The sequence below is a fragment of the Antechinus flavipes genome, chromosome 4 (assembly GCF_016432865.1).
Source record: "Antechinus flavipes isolate AdamAnt ecotype Samford, QLD, Australia chromosome 4, AdamAnt_v2, whole genome shotgun sequence".
NCBI lineage: Eukaryota > Metazoa > Chordata > Mammalia > Dasyuromorphia > Dasyuridae > Antechinus > Antechinus flavipes.
In genome coordinates, this window is record NC_067401.1 from 228,309,642 (window position 1) to 228,324,574 (window position 14,933).

Below are 14,933 nucleotides of genomic sequence, written 5' to 3' on the forward strand. Positions count from 1 at the left end.
CATGATAAAGTCATGTTGACTGCAAAGACTTCACTCTTCAGCTTTACTTCTCCCCTAGCTTCTTCATGAATCAAATCAAGTCCAGGAAGTACAGGAAGACTTTTTGGGCACCCCAGATGATTGTGCTACCCAATCCCTTACCAAGATTACCATGAATCTATCAGCATTTTGTATATTTGTATGTATAGTGTGTATATGTATATATTTACATATATGCATCTATACTATCCTAAGGACAGGGACAATTTGCTTAGTGTCTGGCACATAAAAATCTTTTAAAAACTCTTATTGAGTGATCACATTTTGCAACAGACTCAATCAACTTTACCTGGTAGCAAAATAGAAAGTCTTAAGTCATCAAATGATCAGCAATTAGAAGAAAACATTGAATATTAATCTAATTTATTATATTTTAATATTTAATATTTTTAATGTTTTCACCTTTCTGTTCTGACAGCCTCCTTTTGTCTAGTAGCACCCATATAAATGGAACCAACCAAAGAAAATTTTAAGTCCATAATCCTCATGAATTCAGGACAATTTTCATATTTTTATAAAGGAGAAACCAGATATTGGGCTACATAAATAATATTATTAGGTAACCTCTTCTTATGATTTTCCAACACTAGGAAGAGGGCAAATATATTCCGTTGCTACTTCAATTCTGTAACTCAAGACCTATCATAATGAAAATTGGTTCAGAAGTTTTTGTAAGAATATTCCTACCTTACTTAGACAACTATATTTTCTGTTACAAAGTTCTCTTGCCATTAGATTAAATATTTGTTTCTTTGTTTAATGTAAGGCACAAATTCATTTGTAGAGGTTTCCCCTAAGAAAATTAGAAAAAGCTTATTATTGAAAAATTTTCTAAACTTTTTTTTCATCTTCCCTCATGAGATAAATCAAGATGGCGAGGGGGATTTAACAGCACAATCAGTAGTGTGTCAGACTTGACTGATGGGACTCTTTTAAGTCCTAGCAGGTGATTTGATCCCCATGGACTCAGACAAATCTTGTTCTAAGACCTACTCATTAAGAAGGGGTAAGAATGATTTTTTAAATCAACTGCCTTTTATTTTGCCCTTGAATCAAAATTATTTTATTGTTGTTCAGTCGATTTGCTTTGATTGAATAAAACTGTAGTGACCTAAAGATGATATTTATGAGATAGAGCTACACTTACCCTTCAAAATGTCAAGTGTGTAGTCAGGTAGCAAAAAAAAAAATGATTTCTCTGCAGAGGCTTAAGTTAGAAATAATGTAATTTTAACAAAACATGAGTTTTAATAGCTTTTGAGGTGTTATCAAAACTATGAAATTAACATTGGCATTAACTAAAAAGTTTCTCATTTCTCTGTCCCAGGATCTTCACTTAATAGGTATGGATTAATGAGTAAGGTAGGCAGAGTGCAAATCAATGGGTAGCTTATTTTAATTCAAAGGTGATACCAATCATCATCCCATTCAGAATATATATGTATATATCTATATATGTGTATGCACATGCGTGCATGTGTGTATGTAAAATTTTCATTTTTAAATATTTCTGTAATGTAGAAATTTTTGCATTTCAGATTCATTTATAGCTCAAGTTTTGTGGCATTTACAATGTGTGTTGAGTGCAGTTCACAAAATATTCAAGGAATCTCTATAATGAAGGAGAAGGAAAAAATTTTTAATAGAATAAGGTAATTGAGAAGGAGAGAAAAAAAATAACATGTTCTTCTTCTGAAAGTATCTGTGATAGTTACCCTGTCTTTGTCTGTCTTTCTCTCTCTCGTTTTCAACCAACATCACTGACTATTTATGTAGTCTATCTCCTTCATTGATGACTTAAAGGTATGTCTACCTGGCAAGGATATTCATTTTAACAGCAGTAGATGGAGATTACATTCTGGAGAGAAAACAAACAAATTGGGTTGTTGACAAGGCTTAGCAAAATGTTGATAATAATTAGACTCTTTCTACTTATTTAACAAGGGTAGTAGTGTGGTTTGAATATATTTTTCTTCTTCTCCCTGATTCAAAAAAGAACCTTTGCTCTGTTCTTTTTAGTCATGCCCAATTCTTCATGACCACTGCATTTTCTTGGCAATGATACTGGAATTATTTGCCATTTCTTTCTTCAGCTTATTTTACAGGTAGGAATTGGGGCAAACAGGATTAGGTAATTTGACTAGGTTCACAGAGTAAGTGCCTAAACCCAGATTTGAACTCAGGTCCTCTGTACCCCATGGCCAGCACATGAACCACTTAGCCATCTACTAGTCTATGATAAAAGAATTTTAATCACATTTTATCTGTACGCCCTTACTTAAATCATTTAATTTTAAAACTTCCACATATATAAAATAAAGACTTGACTGAAGGACCTCCGAATCACTTCAGCAAAAGATCTATAACTCCTTCAATTTCTAAATGTATGATACTATGACCTCCTTCATTATTTATTTATATTTATTAACTTAACAAATAGTAACTACGTACAGAATACAAATAATCCATTTTGCTAGCTGGGAGTTACACTGAAACTAAATACACAGTTCTTTTCCTCACTGCAGCTAAATTAGTAGAGAGATTGCTAAAATAGTAGAGAGAAAAATATACAAATAAAATATAAAAATATTGTAAAAAAATTGAAATTAATCCTATGGCAATACAAAAGGAGGAGAGATTACTTCCATCAGAGTAAAGCTAGAGAAAAATCATCACTGAAGATATGTCATTTGAGTTGCTGTATCCTTGAGTGATGTGTAAAAAATAGTTCAAAAAGCTGGGAGAGTAAGTGTTGCAAGAAGAAAAAAATGGTATAAATAAAGGTGTGAAGGATTAAGAAGTGACAATTTGGAACCTTTTTGAGAACAGCTTAGCTAGAACATATTATGAATACAAAGGGATTGTAGGAAATAAGGAGAAAGGAAGAGAATAAGGCAATAAAATGATTTATCTGGAATAGTCAACAGTTTCCTCTCACTAACTTCAATCTTTTCCTCATTCAATCTATCTGGCATACTCTTCTTGCCAAACAAATGTTCTCTAAATACTGCTTTTTTTCACAACACTCCTCTTTTGAGACACATCACGTTATTCCTCTTTTCAGAAACCTTTAATGACCTCCTATTTTCCATTGCTTTCATGTTTAAACTATTATTCAGTTTGACTTTTAAAACCATCCACAATTTGCACCTTTCAAGTATCCAGTGATATTTCCTAAAGTATCCAGATGCAATCTTTGTTCTGATTAGATTTCTTTTTAACAGTTGCACAGATCATCACTTGCAAATGAATGACTGTTCAGAAAATCATTGATTCATAATATCAGCATGAAGTTATCATAATCTAACATAAACTTTTAGTTCATTTTAGGATCCTTATTACAAATATCCCTAATAAATTGTAATACAGTCTCACTTGAACATTCTTGGTAAAGGGATTTCATGGGACATTCAACTAGAGAATTCTTCCCAAATTGATATTAGTTTATTAAGAATACATTCTGAAGAAAAAAGCAAAAATGAGTAGGACATGTTCATGATAAAAAACAACAATCTCATCTAACTGGAATAACTCTCAACTCTCAGCTATAAATCTTCCAACTTTAAATATATGGTTTTATGTTTCTGTGAACAAAACTGTAAAATAAAACAACACTGGCAAACTAGAAAATTCTGATGGACACTGTGACTAATCAATATTTCTCAAGATTAACAGTAATGAATTTTTCCCTTTACTTTGTACAGATATAGTGAATAATAGGTGAAGAATGAGGAATACATTGTCAGACATATAAAGTGTTATTATTATACAAATGGTTTTTATTTGTGGAGGAAGGTCAATGGAAATTGATAATGATGAATTTTTAAAATATCCTCAAGAAAATATTAAGGAAAAAATAAATGGGGATGGATCAAAGGACCAAAAGTTATAATAATATTGAGGAAATGTGAGAAAATGAGGCACAAAAAGAATGGGAACTTTGGTCAGAGTGAAATGTCAAAACTTCAGATCCTATACTTAGTATGTAAATAGTTGTGATAATAGCTGAAGAGGAGAAATAAAAAACTAGGGTTTTAGAGGTGAAAAAGTTGAGAAATGGTGAAGCCATGCTGTCACACAAAGAGATATAATAAAGCAATTGAAGACCTTGAAGGCAAGAGAAGGGATGGAGTGGGAAAAGAACGTCCTGAGCAATGTAATAAAGAAATCCTGTCCTTATATTTTGGAGGCAAAGGGAGAATTACTAGCCTTGACTGGTTAGATTGTAAGATTAACTGCTTGAAGAAAGAGTGTTTTTTTTATTATTATTGGTATTTTAGTAAATAAGTCTATTGAACAAAGTTAACTATAAAAAAGACCTATTTTATTCCTGCCCCTACAAAAAAAAATTATTACAATATGTTTTATTTTTGGTTTTTTTTTTCCTATCATAAGATGGCTCTTAGTTTGTATCTTTCATAATAAATAAACTCTGCTTAACCTACAAGCAATTTTAGAAAGTAATTATTTGAAATGTGTTTATTGTAATATTCATTTCAATATATAAAGTATATAAAAATTCATAGATAAGAAAAAAATTTTAATGTCATTTTAAAATTACAATGAATACTAATTGAGAAAGGGTTATTAATTTTCCAATGTGGCCCTTCTGGTAGTCAATTTTAATCTAACAATTTTATTAAAAGGTACTCTATAAGCTTCTTAAGAGCAATTCAATTTTTGCAGTCCAATTCTATAATAATGACTAATTCTTAATTATGAAATTTTGTTTCTGGCATAATAAGAAAAAATGAAAGGTTGCAATATTTGCATCAATTTTTAAAATACCAATCTAAATAAATTATCCTTCAAACTTTTTGTTTGCAAAAATGCAAGAATGCTTCTGGGAGCCAAGATAGTGGACTAAGCAGTGAATAGCTGTAACTCTTCCATGTTGACTTCTGGTTGCCTCAAGAAAGAGTCTGGAAAAGTAAAACCAGCAAGGAGACAGGGGCTATAGTCCAGAACAGGAAACTGCTCAGAAAGCCAGCAACAAGCCCCATATCAGCAAACCAGCAGGAAATTCTGAAGGACCTCTAACATGTCTTAAGATAGCCAGGGGAGTGGGTTGGGGAATTCAGCTCCAAGAACCAGTGCCAAGTAAACTGAAATCCTCCACTAGCTAGACTTCCATATGTTTCAGCAGAACCCCAGACAAACAAGTTGATGTCAACCCTATGGATGACTAAACAAATAGGCAGCAGCCAGCATTAATCCTGATAGTGTTCAGAATAGTCTTTGGCAAGCAGGCAACCTCCAGAAACCAAACTGCCATGTGCTTCAATGTTGTAGCCCTAGCAAAATGCAGAAAATCCCCATTGGGGCTTAGCACACACAAGGCCCCAACACTAACATTCCAGATCAACATCAAGTAATCTGCCAGAACTCTACAGCCTCAAGGAATACCAGCCACAATCTATAGTACACCCTTAGCACAGCAGCAGAGAGCACCTGAGGTCCCCCATGCGCTTCAGGAAAATATTAATGAAAAACCAGGTAAAAGGGGGGCAGAGCCAAGATGGCAGAGAAGGCACATGTGACTTTCTAAGCTCCTCTCATGCCTTCACTACCAACATTAAATTCAGCCTCAAAAATAGCGCTTGACTGGTAAAACCCGTGAAGATTAGAAGCACAACAATTCACCAGCCGAAGTTAATCTGGAAGATCGCTAGGAAAGGCTTGTCCTGAGGGGCTAGGAACTGACAGTGCAAGCAGGGAGAGACTAGTGTCCTGAGCAGACCAGGGGTGGGCGTGATCTCTGTGGCTAGAGAAGTTATAGAGACGACTCTACTATAGGCTAACTGCTCTGCCTTGATTACAAAGCAGTAAACTGGCAGAGAAATTAAAGCTTAAAACAGAGGGTACTCTAAAAAAATGCCAGAACTTAACGAGATCTGGCTGTATCCACTCAAACCTGGAAATGACTCAGGCAGATCGTAACACAGCCCTGCAGCCACATCCTGCAGTTTGGGGCTTTTGTGGGGACAGGTTCAAATCCTCATGGCATGGGGACACAGCACAGGACAGCCTCTAATCTGCAAAGTGGGAGGCTCGGTCTGGGGCAATAGAACTTCCCCAGCAGACTGTGCTTCCCAGGGCAGAGACACTTCCAGTCCCTGCAGGGCCAGTTACTGCTCAGCTGCTAATACCCACAGCTCTAGGGCAGGCTTTGGCTTGGGGTAGTGAAACTTATACTGCTCAGTGTCTAGCCCCAAGGCAGTTGTTAACCCGCACAGCAGGGTTCTTTGCAGGGTACTTCTGCAGCTCCACAGGGCAGGCCTGAGTTACTTACAGGTGGGGAACTCTTTCCCAGAGCACTCCAGTACCGCGCTAATTTTTGTAGCCAGTTGCCAGGAGAGCTACCCATCCATACACCTATCACTACTTTGCAGAGGAAGCTGGTAACCTCCTGGCCCTGAAGGCAGACCCTACAGGCTTTAACAAAATGAGTAAAAAAATCAAAAGGACTAAAGAGAAGTTTTTCAACACCAAGGAGACTAATAGCAGACAGTCTCCAGACAATTGTTGGTCCCCAACACAAAAGGCTCTACTAGAAGAGACTATTAAAAACCTTAAAAGAGAACTAGAAGAAAAATGAGGAAAGGAACGAGAAGCTATGCAAGAGAGCAACAACTTCCAGAAAAGATAAAAAACTCTCAAGAAGTGAAAGGAAACAGAATTTATGAATTGGAAAAGATTAAAAATTCCCAAGAAAGTAGGATTTGTGAATTGGAAAAAGAAAATAACTCACTAAAAAAAATTAGTGAAATGGAAAAACATTCCATAGAGCAAAACAACTCATTTAAAAACCCAATTGGACATATAGAAAAAGAAGTAAAAAAAAAAAGCTAATGAAGAAAATAACTCACTAAAAATCAGAATTGAACAAATAGAAATGACTGATTCATTGAGACACATCAAGAATCAGTCAAGCAAAACAAAAAGAGAGAGAGAGAGAGAGAGAGAGAGAGAGAGAGAGAGAGATTAGAAAAAAATGTCAAATATTTACTTGGAAAAACAACAGACCTGGAAATAGATCTAGGAGAGATAACCTGAGGATCATTGAACTACCAGAAAATTATGATGACAAAAGAGCCTAGATACTATTTTACAGAAAATCATCAAAGAGAACTGCCCAGAAGTAATAGAACCGGAAGGGAAAATAGGCGTTGAAAGAATTCATCAAACACCTTCTGAAAAAGATCCTAAAATAAAGACTCCAAGGAATATTGTGGCCAAATTTCAGAATTTTCAGACTAAAGAAAAAATATTACAAGCAGCCGGGGGGAAAAATTCAAATACTGAGGTGCCACAATAAGGGTCACTCAAGATCTGGCTGCCTCAACATTAAAAGATCGAAGGCCTGGAATCTGATATTCCAAAAGGCAAAAGAGCTTGGAATGCAGCCAAGAATAAACTACCCAGATAAGCTGAGCATTTTTTTCCCATGGAAGAAAATGGACATTTAATGAAACAGAGGAATTCCATTTGTTTCTAAGGAAAAAGCCAGAGTTAAACAAAAATTTGATCTCCAACCAAAGGCCTTAAGAGAAGCAGAAAAAGGTCAAAGGAACTCTTGAAAACTGTATTTCTGTTGTGGATATACAAAAAAAAAAAAAAAACACATGTATAATTTGATTTTACTGATATAACAGCAAAAGGGGATATAACAAGGGAAGTAGAAATGGAAAGGGTAAAGTGTCAAAAAAGGTGAAAAGGGGAGATAAAAAGAGGGAAACTACATCCCATGTCTGAGGGAACTTAAAGAGGGGGAGGAACATTGTGTGAATCTTACTCTCATCAGATTTGGCTCAAAGAGGAAATAATTGACATATTTATTTTAGAGAATTTTCTCTCACCTCATTAAAAAGTGGGAGAGGAAAAGAGAAAAGGAAAAAGATTAATAAGGGAAGTGTACAAGAAAGGGGAAGGGATTCAAAGAAAGGGGGAGGGATGCTAAAGAGGGATAGCTGTGTGACACAAGTGGGACCCATAAGTTTAATATTAGGAAAGGGGGTAAGGAGAGGAAGAAAAAGAAAAGCACAATGCAGGTACATTATGATGGCAGGAAATACAGAATTAGTAATTTTAACCGTAAATGTGAATGGGATGAACTCTCCAATAAAGCAGAGGCAGATAACAGACTGGATCAAAAGTCAGAATGCTACAATGTGTTGTTTACAGGAAACACATTTAAAATAGGGAGATACATACAGAATAAAGGTAAAAGGCTGGAGCCAAATCTATTATGCTTCAGGTGAAGTCAAAAAAGCAGGGGTAGCCATCCTTATCTCAGATCAAGCAAAAGCAAAAAGTGATCTAATTAAAAGAGATAAGGAAGGAAACTATATAGTGCTAGAGGGTACTATAGCCAATGAAGCAATATCAGTGTCAAACATATATGCACCAAGTGGTATAGCATCTAAATTCTTAAAAAGAGAAATTAAGAGAGCTGCAAGAAGAAATAGACAGCAAAACTAAAATAGTGGGAGATCTCAACCTTGCACTCTCAGAATTAGATAAATCAAACCACAAAATAAATGAGAAAGAAGTCAAAGAGGTAAATAGAATATTACTATAGTAATGATATGATATCATATAGATATGATAGATCTGTGGAGAAAACTAACTGGAGACAGAAAGGAGTACACTTTCTTCTGAGCAGTTCATGGAACCTATACAAAAACTGACCATATATTAGGACATAAAAACCTCAAACTCAAATGCAGTAAGGCAGAAATAGTAAATGCATCCTTTTCAGACCACGATGCAATGAAAATTACATTTAATAAAAAGCCAGAGGAAAATAGACCAAAAAATAACTGGAAACTAAATAATTTCATACTAAAGAATGATTGGGTGAAACAGCCAATCATAGACATAATTAATAACTTCACCCAAGAAAATGACAATAATGAGATGTCATACCAAAAGGTGTTGGATGCAGCCAAAGCAGTAATAAGGGGAAATTTCATATCTCTAGAATCTACTTGAATAAAATAGAGAAAGAGAAGGTCAATGGATTGGGCTTCCAACTAAAAATGCTAGAAAAGGAACAAATTAAAAACCCCCAGTCAAACACTAAACTTGAAATTCTGAAAAGAAAAGGAGAGATTAATAAAATTCAAAGTAAAAAAACTATTCAATTGATTAATAAAACTAAGAGTTGGTTCTATGAAAAACCAATGAAATAGACAAACCCTTAGTAAATCTGATTTTAAAAAGGATAAAGGAAAATCAAATTCTTAGTCTTAAAAATGAAAAGGGAGAACTCGCCACTAATGAAGAGGAAATCAGAGCAATAATTAGGAGTTACTTTGCCCAACTTTATGCCAATAAATTTGATAATCTAATCGAAATGGATGACTACCTCCAAAAATATAGGCTTCCCAGATTATCAGAGGAAGAAGTAAATTGCTTAAATAGTCCCATTTCAGAAAAAGAAATAGAACAAGCTATTAATCAACTCCCTAAAAAAAAATCCCCAGGACCAGATGGATTTACATGTGAATTGTACCAAACATTCAAAGAACAATTAGCCCCAATGCTTTATAAACTATTTGGAAAAATAGGGAATGAAGGAGTCCTACCAAATTCCTTTTATGACACAGACATGGTACTGATACCTAAACCAAGTAGGTTGAAAACAGAGAAAGAAAATTATAGACCTATCTCCCTAATGAATATTGATGCTAAAATCTTAAATAAGATATTAGCAAAAAGACTACAGAAAATCATCCCCAGGATAATACACCATGATCAAGTAGGATTTATACCAGGAATGCAGGGCTGGTTCAATATTAGGAAAACTATCATTATAATTGGCCATATTAATAATGAAATTAACAAAAACCATACGATTATCTCAATAGATGCAGAAAAAGCATTTGATAAAATCCAACATCCATTCCTATTAAAAACTCTTGAGAGTATAGGAATAAATGGACTTTTCCTTAAAATAATCAGTAGCATCTATTTAAAACCAACAGTAAGCATCATATGTAACAGGGACAAACTACAACCATTCCCAATAAGATCAGGAGTGAAACAAGGTTGCCCACTATCACCATTACTATTTAATATTGTATTAGAAATGCTAGCTTTGGCAATAAGAGTTGAGAAAGAGATTAAAGGAATAAGAATAGGCAATGAGGAAACCAAATTATCACTCTTTGCTGATGATATGATGGTACACTTAGAAAACTCCAGAGACTCTACTAAAAAGTTATTAGAAACAATCCACACCTTCAGCAAAGTTGCAGGGTATAAAATAAACCCACATAAGTCATCCGCATTCTTATATATCACTAACAAAACCCAATAGTTAGAGTTACAAAAAGAAATTCCATTTAAAGTAACTACTGATTATATAAAATATTTAGGAATCTATCTGCCAAGGGAAAATCAGAAACTTTATGAGCAAAACTACAAAACACTTTCCACACAAATTAAGTCTGATCTTACCAACTGGAAAAATATTAAATGCTCTTGGATTGGGCGAGCAAATATAATAAAGATGACAATACTACCTAAATTAATCTATTTATTTAGTGCTATACCAATCAGACTCCCAAAAAACTACTTTGATGAACTAGAAAAAATAACAACAAAGTTCATATGGAAAAACAAAAGGTCAAGAATTTCAAGGGAATTAATGAAAAAAATCAAATGAAGGTGGCCTAGTTGTACCAGATCTAAAATTATATTATAAAGCAGCAGTTACTAAAACCATCTGGTATTGGCTAAGAAATAGACTAGGTGATCAATGGAATAGGTTAAGTACAAAGGACAAAACAGCCAGTAACTTTAATAATATAGTGTTTGACAAACCCAAAGATCCCAGTTTCTGGGATAAGAATGGACTATTTGACAAAAATTGCTGGGAAAATTGGAAATTAGTATGGCAGAAATTAGGCATTGACCCACACTTAACACCATACACCAAGATAAGGTCAAAATGGGTTCATGACCTAGGCATAAAGAATGAGATTATAAATAAATTGGAAGAGCATAGGATAGTTTACCTCGTAGACCTGTAGAAGAGGGAAGAATTTATGACCAAAGAAGAACTAGAGATCACTATTGACCACAACATAGAAAATTTTGATTATATCAAATTGAAAAGTTTTTGTACAAAAAAAAACAAATGCAGACAAGATTAGAAGGGAAACAATAAACTGGGAAAACATTTTTACAATCAAAGGTTCTGATAAAGGCCTCATTTCCAAAATATATAGAGAATTGACTCTAATTTATAAGAAATCAAACCATTCTCCATTTGATAAATGGTCAAAGGATATGAACATACAATTCTCAGATGAAGAAATTGAAACTATTTATAGACATATTAAAATATGCTCCAACTCATTATTAATCAGAGAAATGCAAATTAAGACAACTCAGAGATACCACTACATACCTGTCAGATTGGCTAGAGTGACAGGGAAAGATAATGTGGAATGTTGGAGGAGATGTGGGAAAACAGGGACACTGATACATTGTTGGTGAATTGTGAACACATCCAGCCATTCTGGAGAGCAATTTGGAACTATGCTCAAAAAGTTATCAAACTGTGTGTACCCTTTGATCCAGCAGTGTTTCTACTGGGCTTATACCCCAAAGAGATACTAAAGAAGGGAAAGGGACCTGTATGTGCCAAAATGTTTGTGGCAGCCCTGTTTGTAGTAGCTAGAAGCTGGAAAATGAATGGATGCCCATCAATTGGAGAATGGTTGAGTAAATTGTGGTATATGAACGTTATGGAATATTATTGTTCTGTAAGGAATGACCAGCGGGATGAATACAGAGAGGACTGGCGAGACTTACATGAACTGATGCTAAGTGAAATGAGCAGAACCAGGAGATCATTATATACCTCAACAATGATACTGTATGAGGATGTATTCTGATGGAAGTGGATCTCTTCGATAAAGAGAGCTAATTCAGTTTCAATTGATCAAAGATGAGCAGAAGCAGCTACACCCAAAGAAAGAACACTGGGAGATGAATATAAACTGCTTGCATTTTTGTTTTTCTTCTCGGATTATTTATACCTTCTGAATTCAATTCTCCCTGTGCAACAAGAAAACTCTTCAGTTCTGCACACGTATATTGTGTTCAGGATATACTGTAACCTATTCAACATGTAAAGAATTGCTTGCCATCTGGGGGAGGGGGTGGAGGGAGGGAGGGGAAAAATCGGAACAGAAGTGAATGCAAGGGATAACGTTGTAAAAAATTACCCTGGCATGAGTTCTATCAATAAAAAGTTATTTAAAAAAAAAGAAAGAAAGAAAGAAAGAAAGAAAAGAAACGACCAGCAGGATGATTTCAGAGAGGGTTGGAGAAACTTACATGAACTGATGCTAAGTGAAATGAGCAGAACCAGGAGATCATTATATATGGCAACAACAAAACTATACAATGATCAATTCTGATGGATGTGGCTCTCTTCAACATTGAGATGATTTACACCAGTTCCACTTGTGCAATGATGAATAGAGGGGTCTCTTCATCGAGAGAGAGAGCCATGGGAGAGAGTAGAACACAACATAGAGTTTTCACTCTGTTGTTATTTGCTCACATTTTGTTTTCTTTCTCAGTTTTTCTTCCTTCTTGATCTGACTTTTTTTTTGCAAAAAAATAACTGCATAAATATGTCAGCATATATTGGATCTAACAGGTATTTCAATATATTTAGCATGTATTGGACTACCTGCCAATTAGGGGAGGGAGTGGGAAGAAGGAGGGGAAAATTTGCAACAAAAGGTTATGCAAGGGTTAATGTTGGAAAATTGCCCATGTATATGCTTTGTAAATAAAAAGTTTTAATTTTTTTTTATATTTTGCATTTCTTTTTCCAGTTGATTTGCTTTCTTTTCATAATATTTTTGTTTTCCTGGGATAGTTCTTATAGACTTTTACATTTTTCCTCCATCTCTTTCATTTTATTTTTATTTTTTCAGCCAGGGAAATTTCACAGAAATAGAGGTAGGCCTGATGTTCTTGAACAGCTCTCTCCTCACTTAAATCCAATTTACTTTCATGTCATAATATCACCTTCATGATGTCATGGTTCTCTTTTCAAACAAAGGACAAACAACAATTGTCCTATTGTTCTGCCCCAAATCTCTTTTTACCCCTTTACTTTCATCCTGAGATGTTATTTTATCTTTTGTGGGGGAAATCTGACTTTGGAATTTTGGAGAATTTGGAATTTGGAATTAATTCTCCAATTAATTTTAATCTATCTTTCCTCTGCTCTTTGTTAAATGTAATTTTATAGCATTATGATCTGGAAAAGATGCATTTAGTATTTCTGCTTTTCTGAATTTGGTTGTGAAGTTATTATGCTTTAATACATGGTCAGTTTCTGTGTACATGCAATGTATTGTTGAGTAAAAGGTGTATTTCACTCTCTCCCCATGCAGTTTTCTCCAGAGATCTATGATATCTAACTTTTCTAAAAGTCTATTCACTTCCTTAACTTCTTTTTTGCTTATTTTGTGGTTAGATTAATCTAGTTATGAGAGAGGGAAATTGAGATCTTTCACTGGTATAGTTTTCCTATTTCCTCTGGTAATACATTTAATTTCTCCTTTTAAAATTTAGATGCTAAAACTATTTGGTGCATGAGTGTTTAGCATTGATATTACTTCATTGTCTGTGGCAAAACTTAAATTATGGATTGTATAACTGAATTTTGGGAGGTTATAAAATTTTTGCAATAGTAAAAGTATCAATATTCTGCCAAGATTTAATTCTTTAGCAAGATATACAAAGAGAAATTCCATTCAAAATAACTGTCGATAACATAAAATATTTGGAAATCTATCTACCAAAGGAAAGTCAAGAATTATATGAGCAAAATTACAAAAAACTTTCTAATAAATAAAGTCAGATTTAAATAATTGGAAAAATATTAAGTGCTCTCGGATAGTCCGAGCGAATATAATAAAGATAACAATACTCCCTAAACTAATCTATTTATTTAGTGCTATACCAATCAGACTCCCAAAAAAATATTTTAATGATCTAGAAAAAATAACAACAAAATTCATATGGAAGAACAAAAGATCGAGAATCTCAAGGGAATTAATGAAAAAAAAAATCAAATGAAGGTGGCCTAGCTGTACCTGATCTAAAACTATATTATAAAGCAGCAGTCACCAAAACCATTTAGTATTGGCTAAGAAATAGAATAGTTGATCAGTGGAATTGGTTAGGTTCACAAGACAAAATAGTCAACTATAGCAATCTAGTGTTTGACAAACCCAAAGATTCTAACTTTTGGGATAGGAATTCATTGTTTGACAAAAACTGCTAGGAAAACTGGAAATTAGTATGACAGATATTAGGCATGGACCCACACTTAACAACATATACCAAGATAAGATCAAAATAGGTCCATGATTTAGGCATAAAAAATGAGATTATAAATAAATTAGAGGAACATAGGATAGTTTACCTCTCAGACTTGTGGAGCAGGAAGAAATTTGTGACCAAGGATGAACTAGAGATGATTATTAATCACAAGACAGAAAATTTTGATTATATCAAATTAAAAAGCCTTTGTACAAACAAAACTAATACAAACAAGATTAGAAGGGAGGCAACAAACTGGGAAAACATTTTCACAGTTAAAGGTTCTTATAAAGTCCTCATTTCCAAAATGTATAGAGAATTGACTCTAATTTATAAGAAATCAAGTCATTCTCCAATTGATAAATGGTCAAAGGATATGGACAGACAATTTTCAGATGATGAAATTGAAACTATTGATCAGAGAAATGCAAATTAAGACAACTCGGAGATACCACTACACACCTGTCAGATTGGCTAAAATGACAGGAAAAAAATAATGATGAATGTTGGAGGGAATGCTGGAAAACTGG